This window comes from Delphinapterus leucas, chromosome 1, assembly GCF_059928025.1.
Source record: "Delphinapterus leucas isolate spDelLeu-1000000601 "Yukka" chromosome 1, BTC_Dleu_Yukka2, whole genome shotgun sequence".
NCBI lineage: Eukaryota > Metazoa > Chordata > Mammalia > Artiodactyla > Monodontidae > Delphinapterus > Delphinapterus leucas.
This window is the reverse complement of record NC_143129.1, coordinates 25359484-25373927: the sequence shown is the minus strand read 5'-3', so window position 1 is coordinate 25373927 and position 14444 is coordinate 25359484.

The following is a 14444-nucleotide window of genomic DNA, read 5'->3' as shown; positions in this document are numbered from 1 at the left end:
TTCTGTCTCTCTCTTTTTTTTTTTCTATCCTAGAATGTCAACCGTTATGGTGCAGGGTCTAGGTAAACGGCTCAGGCCCTAGCAATAGGAGGTATAAGACCAGTTTGCTGGGAATTCGCAGCCAGACCAGGGTCTGTCTGTAGCCAAGCTCCCTTCCCCTCCCTCTTCCTCTCCGGATCCTCCCTTTTGTCGTCTGGAGAATGGTGGAAGTCAAACCAACAATCATAAGAGTACCTTGCGAGTGGCATGGGAATTCTAGAATTCGTCTGGGTCGGATTTGGTCCTAAAGCTTTATGTTTTTGAATTTCTCACTAAAAGAGTCATAGAACAGAGCCATTAATTAATGTCTTAGTTCATCTCAGAGAGCCAAAGGCCAGCTGCCCTTTGGGGATACATTTGTTGAATATAACAAAAAGAGAAAAACATGTTTAAATCACAGAAGGAAGGATTCAGGTTATATAACACTAAAAAGAAAATTCCACAAGTGGCAAGGATAGTAAAATAACATTTTGTCAGTTTTTAAGGAAGAAATATCCAACAGAAGGTGAGGGGTAGGGGAATGGATATTTTCTTACTTAACAGAGAATTTGAGACCAGAGGATTGTTTGTATTCATGGTATGATAATAGACGTGCAAAAGATCCAAAGTTGTACTTCACTGATAGTCCATTCAACTATTTATAAATGAACAAGTGTATACGGACAGTTCTATTATTTAAAGTCTTCATATCCCCCCTGCACACATATAAATATATTTTCTACCTGTTACCATTCGTGTTAAATCCTTTAATTAAATCATCATGTATATCTTAATTCAGCCCCCAGGTAACACCTCTGTCTTATGAACAGAAATCTGATATACAATACCAAAACTTCAAAGCCTCATAATTTAGGAAGTGATTAACCTTACTGTAAAGAGGTCTGCACCACCCCAGAGTTCACCACAGGGCTCCTCTCTGTGGACGGAGGTAAGTTTATAGAGCATGGATATGGAACAGGAGGGAATTCATGGGATGGTTGGAGGGGGTACAAGCAGAACCCCCCTCCCCATGATGAAGAGCAGCCAGCAATGAGAACAGCAATCTCAGGATGGAATATACTTAATGGGAAAAGAGAAAGATTCAATCACATCGTTCCCCTTTGCAGTGAAATTTTTTCTTTGTTACAAGCATTTTATGTTCAGATTGATTGGGAATTAATGAATTACTACATGTAGAGTGCTTAGAAACTTAAGGCAACACCTGCTACATCATAAGAGCTATACAGTTGTTGGTTGTTGCTAATATAATGAGGCAAGCTTGCTCAGATTTTCTCTAATTTTTCCAGGATTCATCCTAGCACTGCAGCCATGCTGATGTTTCAGAGTATTTATTTATTTTTACTGAAGTATAGTTGATTTACAATTTTATGTTAATTTCTGCTGTACAGCATAGTGGTTCAGTTATACATATATATGCATTCTTTTTTTGTGTGTACTTTTCCATTATGGTTTATCACAGAATATTAAGTATAGTTCCTTGTTTCAGAGTGTCAGTCATTGCTCATCCTCCACATTGGGTGCAGCTGTGGGCTCTGGAAAGGTGGCAACCATGGGGCTCGATTGCCTGGACTCCATTTTCCATGACACTGTCATCCTTTTGGTGTTGAGAGGTTCACAATCCATATAGCATCACTGAAGACAGAAATCCACAGTCATTTCTTTCTTCCTTTCCTCTCCCCATCCTCTACCTCTCACACCCACACCCCTTCCATCACAGGTCTTTTCCTTCCCACCATACACTAAGATAAATCCTCAATCCCAAGTAGATCAAGAGGGAAGAAGTCAATCCTGGGTCCATAAGACCTACCTTTGGAGTAATTTCTAACCATAATGTCCAAGGGTTTTTATTACTTTCTCTTACAGTGTTTCTTTTATTCTCCTCAAGGCTATGATTTATGCTTTAGGCTGAGTTCTATTTGGGAGACGTTGTTCCTCCTCTCACTGAAGGGATTGGAGGGAGAAGAGGAAAAATGTACAATACGTGCATATCTACAGGAAATGAGGCGGGCTCTGTCTCTCTCTTTGGAGAGCTACAGTTTGGCAAACACCTCACCTCAGGATTTCTGACATTAATGAGGTAGCAAGGAGTGGAGAATTGCCTGCTGAGAGACAAACTTCAGGGAGATTTTTCAGAGCATCTTGCTCAGCAGAACTGATAAGATTAAACCAACCGTAACCCAGTAAACAAACCACTTGGGAAAGACCAGAAATATTTTATGATTTGCTCCAAGAAATGTAACTTTGGTGCTCTGTGTGTTGGATAAATTGAGTTATGTGGAAAAGGACTAGGTCAGAAAGCAAACCAAGGGCCTCTTTTCCTGTTTAAAAATCTGCAGTCTGGGATTAGCTTTTATAATCTTGTGGAATAAAACTCACAGGAAAGGAGACTCGTGAAATAGTACTGCTGAGATCACTCTTTCCTTTCTGCACTCTCTCTTCTCTTCCTTTGCCTTCCATGGAGTTCCATACACCTCCCCATAGGCCTAAGGCTAAATTCCCAGCTGGCCCTAATCCAGGCAGATATTTTTATAAGGTAATTCTATACTTTAGGTACTCCTTTCTGTCTAAATGAGTCAGCAAGCCTTTACCAATGTTGTGTTTATTTGCTTGCTGATAAAAGGGGTCATGTTCTCTCTTAAAGACAGTGTGTGGATATCGGTGGAGCAGCAGAAGGGCCTGTGTTCAAGTACTGTTTCTGGCTCTACCGAGAATGTGTCAAGGGGAATCCACCGAGCCTTCACTTACCCATCTGTAAAATGGGAATCCTGACAGCCAGGCCTACTGTAGAGGATCATTGTAAGGATTAAAAGAGATCACGTTTATATGAAGCACTTTAAAAATTGGAAAGAGTTCTCCCACGTACCACACCAACTGTTCCCCAAACCAGCTAACTCTTCCAGGGAGAGTCAGTCCTAATGAAAATCTTAAATTACATTTCATTCCTGGCCAGATGACACACCCCAATCACTTGCCCAGTCTCAGTCTTAATTGGCTGGCTCTGTGGGTTGGGCTTCTCCCTTCCTTTCCTAAAACTGGCCTCAGCCACTTACATAGCATTCTTTCCTTGCTTCTGACAAAATTAAAAAGTCATCAGAAACAATTTAGGTCTATATTACCTCTGAATGTCAAATTTTCTGGTCAGTTGACTTCCGAGGACAGTGTATCTACACACCAAGGAATAAAAGTTGGAAGTAAATATGGCTAGCTCTGAGAGGCTAATTTTCAGAAGCACATTTAAATTCTCTTCTTGCTTGGGACAGTAATTGGATGTCTTATGGCCATAAAAATTAGCCATAAAGCCCTGGCCACTTGTCAAGGTACATTCAGGGGAGTATAAACACTCTGTGGGGCAATAAGCTGATGATAAACAAGAGACACCTGACTATTTTACCCTGGAGCATTTACTCCTATACCTCTTTCCTATCAGACCCCCCCCACAACCTTGGTAAATTATAAAGTCATCTGATGAACAATTAAAGGTAAATCCAGGAACAGAAGATTCTCTTGGTCGAATGAAAGCAAACGGAAGTAGTTGATAACATTTTCATAGTACCAAGGGCTCTCCAAACTGGATCTCACCATCTTCAGTCCCTTTTAATTTACAAGGAGGGATAGATATACCAGGACTTAACCTTTTTGCCCATCTCTGAAGAATGCTACCTGATTGGGTACATGACACACCCTGGGAAACATGAGTTTTCAGACTGATAAATTTATTTACCTGAGGAATGTTTCCACTATAAAACAAACACAACCAAACGAAGAACATGAAGCTCTAGTAATAGAATAGTTGGGATGGACAGACCAATAATGTAAAACAAACACAATAAAATACTCCAAGAGATAAAGGTATTAATAACAAAAATCACGAACAAGAGATCATAACAAGAATCAAGTAGAAATACTAAGTATAAAAAATTTAATAGCTGAAATAAGGAATCCAATAGGTGAAATCAATAACAGAATGGATAACACTTTGGAATTAATTAGCTGTTTGGGTAATCAGAAGGCAATAAGAAAAGAAAAAAATACTTTATACAAAACATAAAGGAAAATCTCAAAGATTCGGAGGATACAAGTAGACATATCAGTGTACAGATGATGAAGTTGCCAAAATAAGAGAAATAAATACAGGGGAAAAATATTTTTAAAATCATGATCAACTTTTCAGAATAACACAAAATGAAATAATTTAATTTTAAAAGACTCACAGAATGCCTAAATGTATAATACTAAAACCTTAAAATAGCAAAGATAAGGAAATTATTTGAAATGCTTCCAAAAGTAAGAAAATATAACTTACACAGGAAAAAGAATCAAATTAATAGCATCTTATTTGGCAGTAGCTTGGATGCAAGAAGTAAAAGAATTTTTCTAAGGAAAATAACTTAGAATCTTAAATTTCATATTCAAGGGTATTGTCACTTAAATATAAGGATGGAATAAAAATATCCTCAAATATATGGGCTTTAGAAGATCTTTCATATTCTCACTTTGAAAGAAATTACTGAAAACGAAACCAAGTAGGGCCCTGCAGGGCCCTCCTGGGTACCAAAGATTTTCCATGCCTCTGCTCCTTGTTTGCAGAAAAAGATTTCAGCCTCCTAGACCCTCCCTGAGTTCCAAAGGGCAGATTCAAACAGTTTCTTTTTTTTTTTAATTATCTTTTATTGGAGTATAGTTGATTTACACTGTTGTGTTAGTTTCTGCTGTACAGCAAAGTGAATCAGCTATACATATACATATATCCACTCTTTTTTAGATTCTTTTCCCATATAGGTCATTACAGAGTACTGAGTAGAGGTCCCTGTGTTATACAGTAGGCTCTTATTAGTTATCTATTTTATACATGGTAGCATGTATGTTAATCCCAAACTCCTAATTTATCCCCCCCTTCCCCCTTGGTAACCATAAGTTTGTTTTCTACACCTGTGACTCTATTTCTGTTTTATAAATAAGTTCATTTGTACCATGTTTTTAGATTCCACATGTAAGTGATAACATATGATATTTGTCTTTCTCTGTCTACTTACTTCACTAAACAGTTTCTAATTAGAGAAGTGAGGGAATGCAGAAACAAAGGAAAAGCAGTCAACAAACAATAGTGCAGCAATAAAGCAGAGTCCTAGTTCCTCCTCACAGGATATACATAACAATCTGACACGTATCTTTTAGTTCTTCTACAGGAACTAAGGTCCGCACCCAGGTAGAGGATGGCAAGCTCAGGCTGAGGACAAGATCCCTAGAATACTACCCTTGTACCTCACCACCAACCAATCAGACACCACCAACCAATCAGAAGAAAGTCATGCAACCTACAGCCTTCCCCCCTCAATTTGCCTTTAAAAACTCTTTTCCTGAAGACCTTTGAGAAGTTCTGGTCTTTTGAGTATGAGCCACTCATACTCCTTGCTTGGCCCTTGCAATAAACTTTTCTCTGCTTCAGACTCCGATGTTTTGGCCTCATTGTGCATTGGGTACACAAACTTGGGTTTGACAACAAAAAGAATATGCAAATAAAAATAAAAGGAAAAATAAATCAGAATGATGTTATAAGAGATATAAGAATTAAAGCTGATCAAAGGGTTTATCTAAGTGGGAAAATTTTTTAAAAGTAAGGGAGAAAGAGGAAGAGATAGTATATCCATAACAATCAGAATTAAAATTTTAGACAAATCAATATAATGGAGTGGGGATAGGTGAAGAATTTCTTCAAGGTAGTTAAGACACACCAACATATTTGTATAATAAATTTGCAGCTTTACATACAATTATCATGAAATTTTAAAAGTTGAAATCATATTAACAAGGAATTCAACCCAATTAAACAAAAAGGAAGGATTTAAGAAAGATAAAGATTAATTAAAATCAAATAAAGTGAAAAAATGGGAAAAAAAATAAAATAGATTAAAATAAGCAGGTCTTTGGAAGAATTAATAAAAAAGAACTTTATCAAAACTAATAGGAAAAAAGATGCAAAATAAAGAGCAAAAAAATAGAACTATAACTCAAACAGTATTAAAATAATATTTAAAAGTATTATGTATACATGCTGATACATTTCTGGAAAAAATATAGTATGGCAAAATTGAGGGAAGAAAAATGGAAAACATAGTCTAATAAGCATTAAGGACAATTAAAGACCTCTTCTCTAAAACACCCTCAGTCTCAGACATCTTTACAGATGAGTTCTAACAACTCTTAATTGGAGGGTTTATTCTTGTTTTATGTAGTATTTTCCAGAAATTAGAAAAAAAGAAAAAGCTGTGAAGCTCATTTTATGAAGTTAATGTTGATTCTAACACTGAATAAGGAAAATCAGAGAAAAAGGTCTATTTCACAGGCCCATTTCCATGTGAATATAGCTGTAAAAGATCTTAAATAAAGTATTAGCTAACCAAATTCAATAGTATATATATATATATATATATATATATATATATATATATATATAATTTTTTTTTTTTTTTTTTTTTTGCGGTGTGCGGGCCTCTCACTGTTGTGGCCTCTCCCATTGTGGAGCACAGGCTCCAGATGCGCAGGCTCAGTGGCCATGGCTCACAGGCCTAGCCGCTCCGTGGCATGTGGGATCTTCCTGGACCGGGGCACGAACCCGTGTCCCCTGCATCGGCAGGCAGACTCTCAACCACTGCAACACCAGGGAAGCCCAAATCCAATAGTATATATTTTTTATACACCTTTATTGGAGTATAATTGCTTTACAATGTTGTGTTTCTGCTGTACAACAAAGTGAGTCACCTATATGTATACATATATCCCCATATCCCCTCCCTCTTGCGTCTCCCTCCCACCCTTCCTATCCCACCTCTCTAGGTGGTCACAAAGCACCAAGCTGATCTCCCTGTGCTCTGCAGCTGCTTCCCACTAGCTATCTATTTTACATTTGGTGGAGTATATATGCCAATGCTACTCTCTCACTACATCCCAGCCTCCCCTTCCCCCCATGTCCTCAAGTCTGTTCTCTACATTTGCATCTGTATTCCTGCGCTCTCACTAGGTCCATCAGTACCATTTTTCTAGATTCCGTATATATGCATTAGCATACAGTATTTGTTTTTCTCTTTCTGACTTAACTTCACTCTGTATGACAGACTTTAGGTCCATCCACCTCACTACAAATAACTCAATTTCATTCCTTTTTATATGTGCCACATCTTCTTTATCCATTCATCTCTTGTTGGGCATTTAGGTTGATTCCATGTCCTGGCTATTGTAAATAGTGCTGCAATGAACATTGGGGTACATGTATCTTTTTGAATTATGGTTTTCAGTATACTTTTAATTATATCAAGATTAGTAAAATTTATCTCATACAGGCAAGGATGGTTTAACAAGAAAAAAATCAATAAAATTTACCATATTAATGGACTAAGCAGAAAATTCATAGGGTTACATCAATTGGTTGAGGAAAAGTATTGAATAAACTTCAATATGTATTTATGATTAAAAAAGTACACCAAATTTGGAATAGAAAGAAATTTTATTCTTAAAGGTCAGGTAACATAAATATAGCAAAATTGTTATTTTATACAGAAATTTTAGAGACATTTGATCAGTAACAAGAATAGAATGCCAAATATCATTGCTACTATTGTCAAACATCTGTAACTGAGTAGATATTTACTGTTATCACCTGCAAATTATATAATGAAATAAAAAAAGAAATGAAAGGTATAAGAATTGGAAGGGAAGAAATATAGTAGGCATTATTTACAGGAAGGTCAACTTCATGGGCATGCCACCTCTGCAGTGGCACAGGACTCCTCTCAGAAGGGCCCCATGCTTGGCTTAGTGCTCTGCTCATGGTTGAATTCTTAATAACTTCATTTATGAACTGTTAAATGAAATCTAATAGGACCATGGACCATTCATGGGATCAGAGGGGAAAGTGTGCAGTACACTCTTTCTTCCACTGCATTTGCACAGTGTTCACAATACTTCATGAGCATAGAACTCTGGTGCACCCATGATGCACAGGAGTTCAGCAACACTCATAACAAGTAAAAGGTAAGCATGTGATATTGATGACCAAGTAAGTGGAGTCCTGATAGCCGGGAGAAGACATGCTTTCAGTTCAAACACAGAACTTACTTTAAATGCAGAAGGAAGGCAAAGATGTTCTAAGAAACATGAATGGCTAAAGAAACCTATACCTTTTTTATTCGTTACTTGCCCGTATTAACCAAACACTTATGCTGAAAATTATGACACAGAAGAAAAGGGAAAGATACGCCAAGCCATAGCTCCCTTTCATTTCAATCCTTTCTTACCCATCCGTGAGCAGAAGGCCAAGAGTGTTGGTAGAATGCTCAGCACATATCAAGCAGTGAAACAAAAATAGTTGAGTTGGTTCTGTGCAAATCATTTCCACTGTTCTGGTAACATATGCATGTATGAGCTATGAAAAAATGAATTGTGTAATTCTGAATACAAATTAAATGCTCTTATATTTGCATTTTAAATTGGCGTTGCACAGTATGAAGATGAATGGTAAAATTCGTGCTGCTGATGAAGAATTTTAACTTCACTTTACTTAGAACAACATTCAATAGCAAAAGTAAAACACCATATGGCAAGCCAAGAGAAAGACCACTGGAAAAAACCTTACATTTTAGTACTCTTACCAGCAATTTTTTTTCCTGCTTTTTAAATAAAGGGTCCTGAATTTGCATCTTGTGCTGGGCTCTACATGTTAAATAGCTGGCCTTATTTGCAGATAATATGATCATTTACATAGAGAAAAAAAAAAAAAGAATAGCCAAACTCTTAGAAGTAATAAAAGCATGTGGGATATAGGATCTGTTTTTTAAGATCATTCCTCCAAACTATCAATAATCAATTAGAAAATATAAAATATTTATATTTTATAAAAATATATTATTACAAAAAGTATCCAAGATCTAACTTAACCTAAAGGACACAAAGCTTCTAGAGATAATTTCAACATCCTAATAAAGGATCTAAAGGAAAATCTGATTAGCTAGATAGTCCACGTTCTTGGGTGGATAAACAAATATTATAAAGATACCAATTCTCCCCTAATTAATCTACAAATTTAACACAATCCTCATCACAATTTCTGCTAGAGACTTTTACAGGTACTTAATAAACTTATTCTAAGAACATATATGAAGAATAAAGGTCCATGCATAGCAAAGGCAAATTAGTCAAAAGTGAGAACTAGCTAGAGTAACAAAAAACAAAACAAACAAACCACAGATCAATGGAACCGACTAGAAAGCTCAGAGAGAGATCCGTGTAAAACTTAATGTGATAGGAATGGCACCATAAAACAATAAGGAAAGAACAGGCTGCTTAGTAGATGATTTGGGGAAAATTTGTTCACTGTATGAAAGAAAAAAATATGAAACTTCTATTTTACATTTTATACAAATATACACTCTAGAGAGATTAAAACCTTAAATGTGAAAAGTAAAATAGCTATATTCATAGAAGATGACATCAGAACACAGCTGGCTTCATGCGTGTGGGACAGGCACAGGGCCCAGTACTCAGAAGGGCCCAGGGCTAGGTTGAATGCCCTACTGTTGCCATCTTGAAATTCTTAATAATTTTTGAACAAAAGGTTCCATATTTTCATTTTGCACTGGGCTGGCAATTTATGTAGCCAATCTTGCATTAGACTCTATCTTTGTGACCTAGAGGTGGGGAAGGACTTCTTATAAAAAGCCCAGATTATAAGGCAAAAGTTGATTTTTGCCCAATAAAGAATAACATAGATAAAGTAATCAGACATCGTGACAGATTGGGAGAAGTTATTTGTAAGGTCTAAAACAGACAGGACACTCATACCTAGAATGTACAAGGTAGATGGTAGCCACCTACCTTAATTAAGTCTTTCTAAACTTTCAACTTAGTTTTCATAGAAACAATAATTCTGTTTTATATTATTGTTTGTGATTAGCTTACATACTATTCAATTAAATTACCTAATTCCAATAACAATTACAACTGACAAACAAGTTTGGGAATTATCATGCAAGTCTTGCATTCAGCTGGTAAGAGCAACAGTGAGAGGGCTTTCTGAAGAGTGACTCACCACCTAGAAGCTCAGCATGCTTTGGGATTCAGAAATTAGGTTTTATGGAGGGACTAGAGTGTCAGTTAATCCCATGAGTCAGTTAAGGGGAAGTCACTTAATACTGTTTTAATTATAGATCAAAAAACTATTAGATTTCTAAAAGATTGTGCTGGTTTCCAAAACTTCTGCTTAGAGAATTTGACTTGTTTTTAATTTTCCAAGAGTCTTTTGACTCCCAGGAGATTACATTAGACTCTGGGTCCCATGGTCAGTGTCAATTACATGGCTTCCATAGAGCATAACAGCCCACAAAAACATCTAATGGTGCATTTGAACTGTTTTCCTGCATGAAGATATGCACTTAAAGCCAACTATTAATTTGTTCAGTCAGCATCACTCATGTCCTATGAGCTATGCTCCATAGGAATGTGTCTAGCAAATTACAATTATGCAAAAAAAAAAGAATTGAGCATTGCCTAAAGAACAGTTTTCCTTCCTTAGAAGGAAATATTTTTAACAATGTCACACACACACACACACACACACAGGTAATTACTTTGGTTAAAAAGTATGCAAAAGTCTCTTTTGGAAGTTATGCATGGATAAGAATGCTTTGTGGAAATACTGGCTGACTCAATGCTTTTTATTTTTCCAATCAACAAGTTGTCTCTTGACAAATGTCATTTTGGTGGCCTCTCATGCATTATCCTGTTCTTATTGCCAGTGAGAATGTTTCTGAAGTTTCACTTTGTAGTTTGATGTTTACAGGAGTTTCCTGGTAATTATCCTTTATCAAAGTAATGATGATTTCTTTATATTCTTATTAGGAATTTTTTTCAGGTAGGCATTGGGGTTTCTATTAAGGTTATTATGTAGTTTCATGTCTTTTAATCTAGAAACATAAAAACATTGCATTATGCTCAGTTTTTCCTATGTTGAGTCGTTCTTGCACAATGTATTACTCTTTTTTTACAAGCTGCCTGAATTTACTTGCATATATTTATTTATGATATTTACATCTATGGCCATTAGTGACATTTATCAATTAGCTTTTTGATACTCTCCTTTTCAGTTGTAGTGTCAGAATTATGCTAGTCTTGAAAAATCAGTTGGAAAATGTTCCATATTTTTATATGCTCTAAAAGTGTTTAAACAGAGAAATGACATGTTTCTTTAATTTTAATAGAACATGCCAGGAAAATCACTTCAAATTTTTCTATAAAGATAGATAATTACTTAAAATTCTTTTATGATTATTGCTCTCTGTTGTTCTTTGCAGGTTTTATATGTATTCTGGAGTCAGTTTTTTTGCTTTATATTTTTCTAGAGTCATCCATTTCATCTACATTCCAAATTCAATGATGAAAAAGTGGTAAGTAGGGGAATTCTCTGGTGGTCCAGTGGTTAGAGCTCTGCACTCCCACTACAGGGAGCACAGTTTGATCCCTGGTCAGGGAACTACGATCATGCATGCTGCATGGTCTGGCCAAAAAAGAAAAAAAAAGTGATAAGTATATTCTCTAATTTTGAAATCTTTTTGTATCTGTTTTCTCTTCTTCATTGATTTATAATGTGATTTGTGGTTTTTTTAAACTTTAAATAGCTAAATATTTATCTATTTTATTGACCTTTTAAAGAAAAATGATTTTTGTTTAATTGAAGTTTGTGTTATTTTTTATTAATTTCATAGTTTTATATATATTCCATTAATTTCTGCTTGATCTTTATTAGCCCCTTTCATTTATTTTTTATATTTTTTTAACATTTTTAATTGGATGCTTATTTTATTTATATTCTTTCTTGTTTTCTAGAAAAATGTACTTAAATAATACATAATCATTTGAGTACTGGTTTACATTTGAGTTCTGTTATATTTTAATGTAGTAATTTGATTTTTATATATTTCTAAATGGTCTGTAACTCTACTATGATTTCTTCTTAAACCCTCATTTTTTCAGAAGAGTATTTTATTAAGTTCTAAGTGGATATAATATTTGGCTTTTTTTCAATATCTCATTTTATTGCATTATAATTAGAGAATATTCACCTATTGATTTTTATTTATAGAACTTATTAGTGTTTTTCATAGCTAATATAGAACCAGTTCTTCCTGTCTATTTGAGAAAAATCTGTTTTCTTGTTCCTTGGTAAGTTATATACATGTATATGTAACCAATATTGTTAATTTGATTTTTAAATTTATACCCTTAGCTATGACCATTTAATCTATCAATTTCTGAGACATTGATAAAGCAACTCACCATCACTGTATTTCTGAATTTCTCCTTTTATTTCCAGCAGATCTTGCTTTATCCATTTTGATGTTGTTTTGGTGGATTATTCTTGCCTAAGGGCCTTTGCACTTGTGTATACATTGTGTATAGAGAATACATTATGCTGTTTACTCTGCCTAGGAACACTTTCCCACCCATCTCACCGCTAATATTCACATGACTAGCTCACTCCATTCAGGTCACCTCTTCAGAAAGGCATTCCTGATTAACTACTAAAGTAGAAGCCCCCATCATTTTTAGTCTCCTTGATCTCCTTTATTATTATTATAGCTCTAACCACTACCAATTATATTTATACATTCATAAATTTATTTTTGTCTTCTTTCACTAGAATATAAGGTTCTTGAAGGCAGCAAATGTGTTTGTCTAGATCAGTGTTATATTCCCAACATTTTGACAATGGCTGGCACATTGTAGATGTTCAAAAAGTAAATGTAGGTGTTAACTAATAAATAAGTGATGGATGTACACTTTTCTCATAAGAATTCTGTTTAACTCATTTAAAGATTTTTTGTTTGAGTTTTATTTTGTCTACTATTAATAGTTTTAACATTTGCCTGTGTATCATTTATATTCATATTCAAAATTTTAGTAACATTTTGTTTCACCTAGACCAGCAGCATCTGCCTGGTTTTTGCATCTTCACTCAGTTTAGGAAACTGTGTTTTAACATGGAAATGTAACCTGCTCATGTTTATTGTGATTACTGATATATTTGGACTTATTGCTGTCATTTGAAGTTGTCTATTACTATTTTTCCCACCATTTGTAGTCTTAATTAATAGCTGACATGTATGGATACTTTACAATGTACAATGTACTAATCTATATTACAAGGATTTGGGGTTTTTATATCATTTAATGTTTAAAATAACGCTATGATTTACGTTGCAAATGAAGAAAGGCTTAGTAATGTTCAATAACTTGTTCAAGGTCCCATAACTGCTAAATTGCCAAACCAGGGCTTGGATATTAGCAATGTATCTCTAGAGACCATGACCTTAACCTCCAGGTTATGCTACTTCTCTTGTCTGAGTTTTCTTTTTCTTTTTTTCTCTTTCTCTTGTAAATGATTTGAACCTTACACCTTTTATTTGTATACCCCTAATGATAATATGTAAATTTTGATCAATCATATTTCAACATATTTTCAAACAAAATGGATAATTACTCAGCATCTACAACCCATCCCTCCTAAAATATATGAGACTATCAGCATGCTTTCTCCATTGCTCCTATGCTTAAAGTTTTGTTGACATAATCTAGAATTTTTATTTCAGTTTGTCTTATTGTTATTAATTTTATTCTTCATTATGTTTTTTCAGACTGCTGACCAATAACTTCTGCCCTACATTCTGGACAATTTTGTCCACTTACTTTCTCTATAACTAATATTCTTCATCCATGTCCACTCTGTTACTTGACCCCTTTCATTTAATTTTTGGAAACTGATTGCAGGACCACTAATGCTTTAATTTCCTAAATATTTTTTTCTTCTCTGATTTTTTTCTCTGTCATAGCCATCTGTTCTTTGTTTGAATGAAATATTTTTTTTTAATTTTCCCAAAGTTACTTGGTAGAATTTTTTTCTAGTTTTCTCCTTTCTTATGCAAGATTTCTATTTCCTCCAATACCAGTTATGTTTCTTCATTGTGTCTTGCTTAAATGCTGTACATTGTTCTCAAGTAATTTTTCACTGTGCATTCAGATTTATGACTAAGATAATTAGTATTGATAGCTGCTATGGGTTTTCTCTGCCTGTGGAAGTTTGTTTTACCAACCTGTATAAGGGAAAGAAGACTTTAGCCTTTGTGTAAATGGGTAGGTAGCTAATAAGCAGGCTTCCCTTTAGGTGCATGAATGAGGAGCAGGAAATCCCCAATAACCAAAATGAAAAAGATTTTCCTTGAAGAGTGTAGTGTTTTATGGAGTATTTCACTCCTGAATATGATTGAGTTTCCTTTTGTTATCCTCTGTATCATTTTGGATTTCTAAAGTTAACTCAAGATCTGCACTACTTTTTCCCCGAGTGCTTCCAGTAAGGCGTC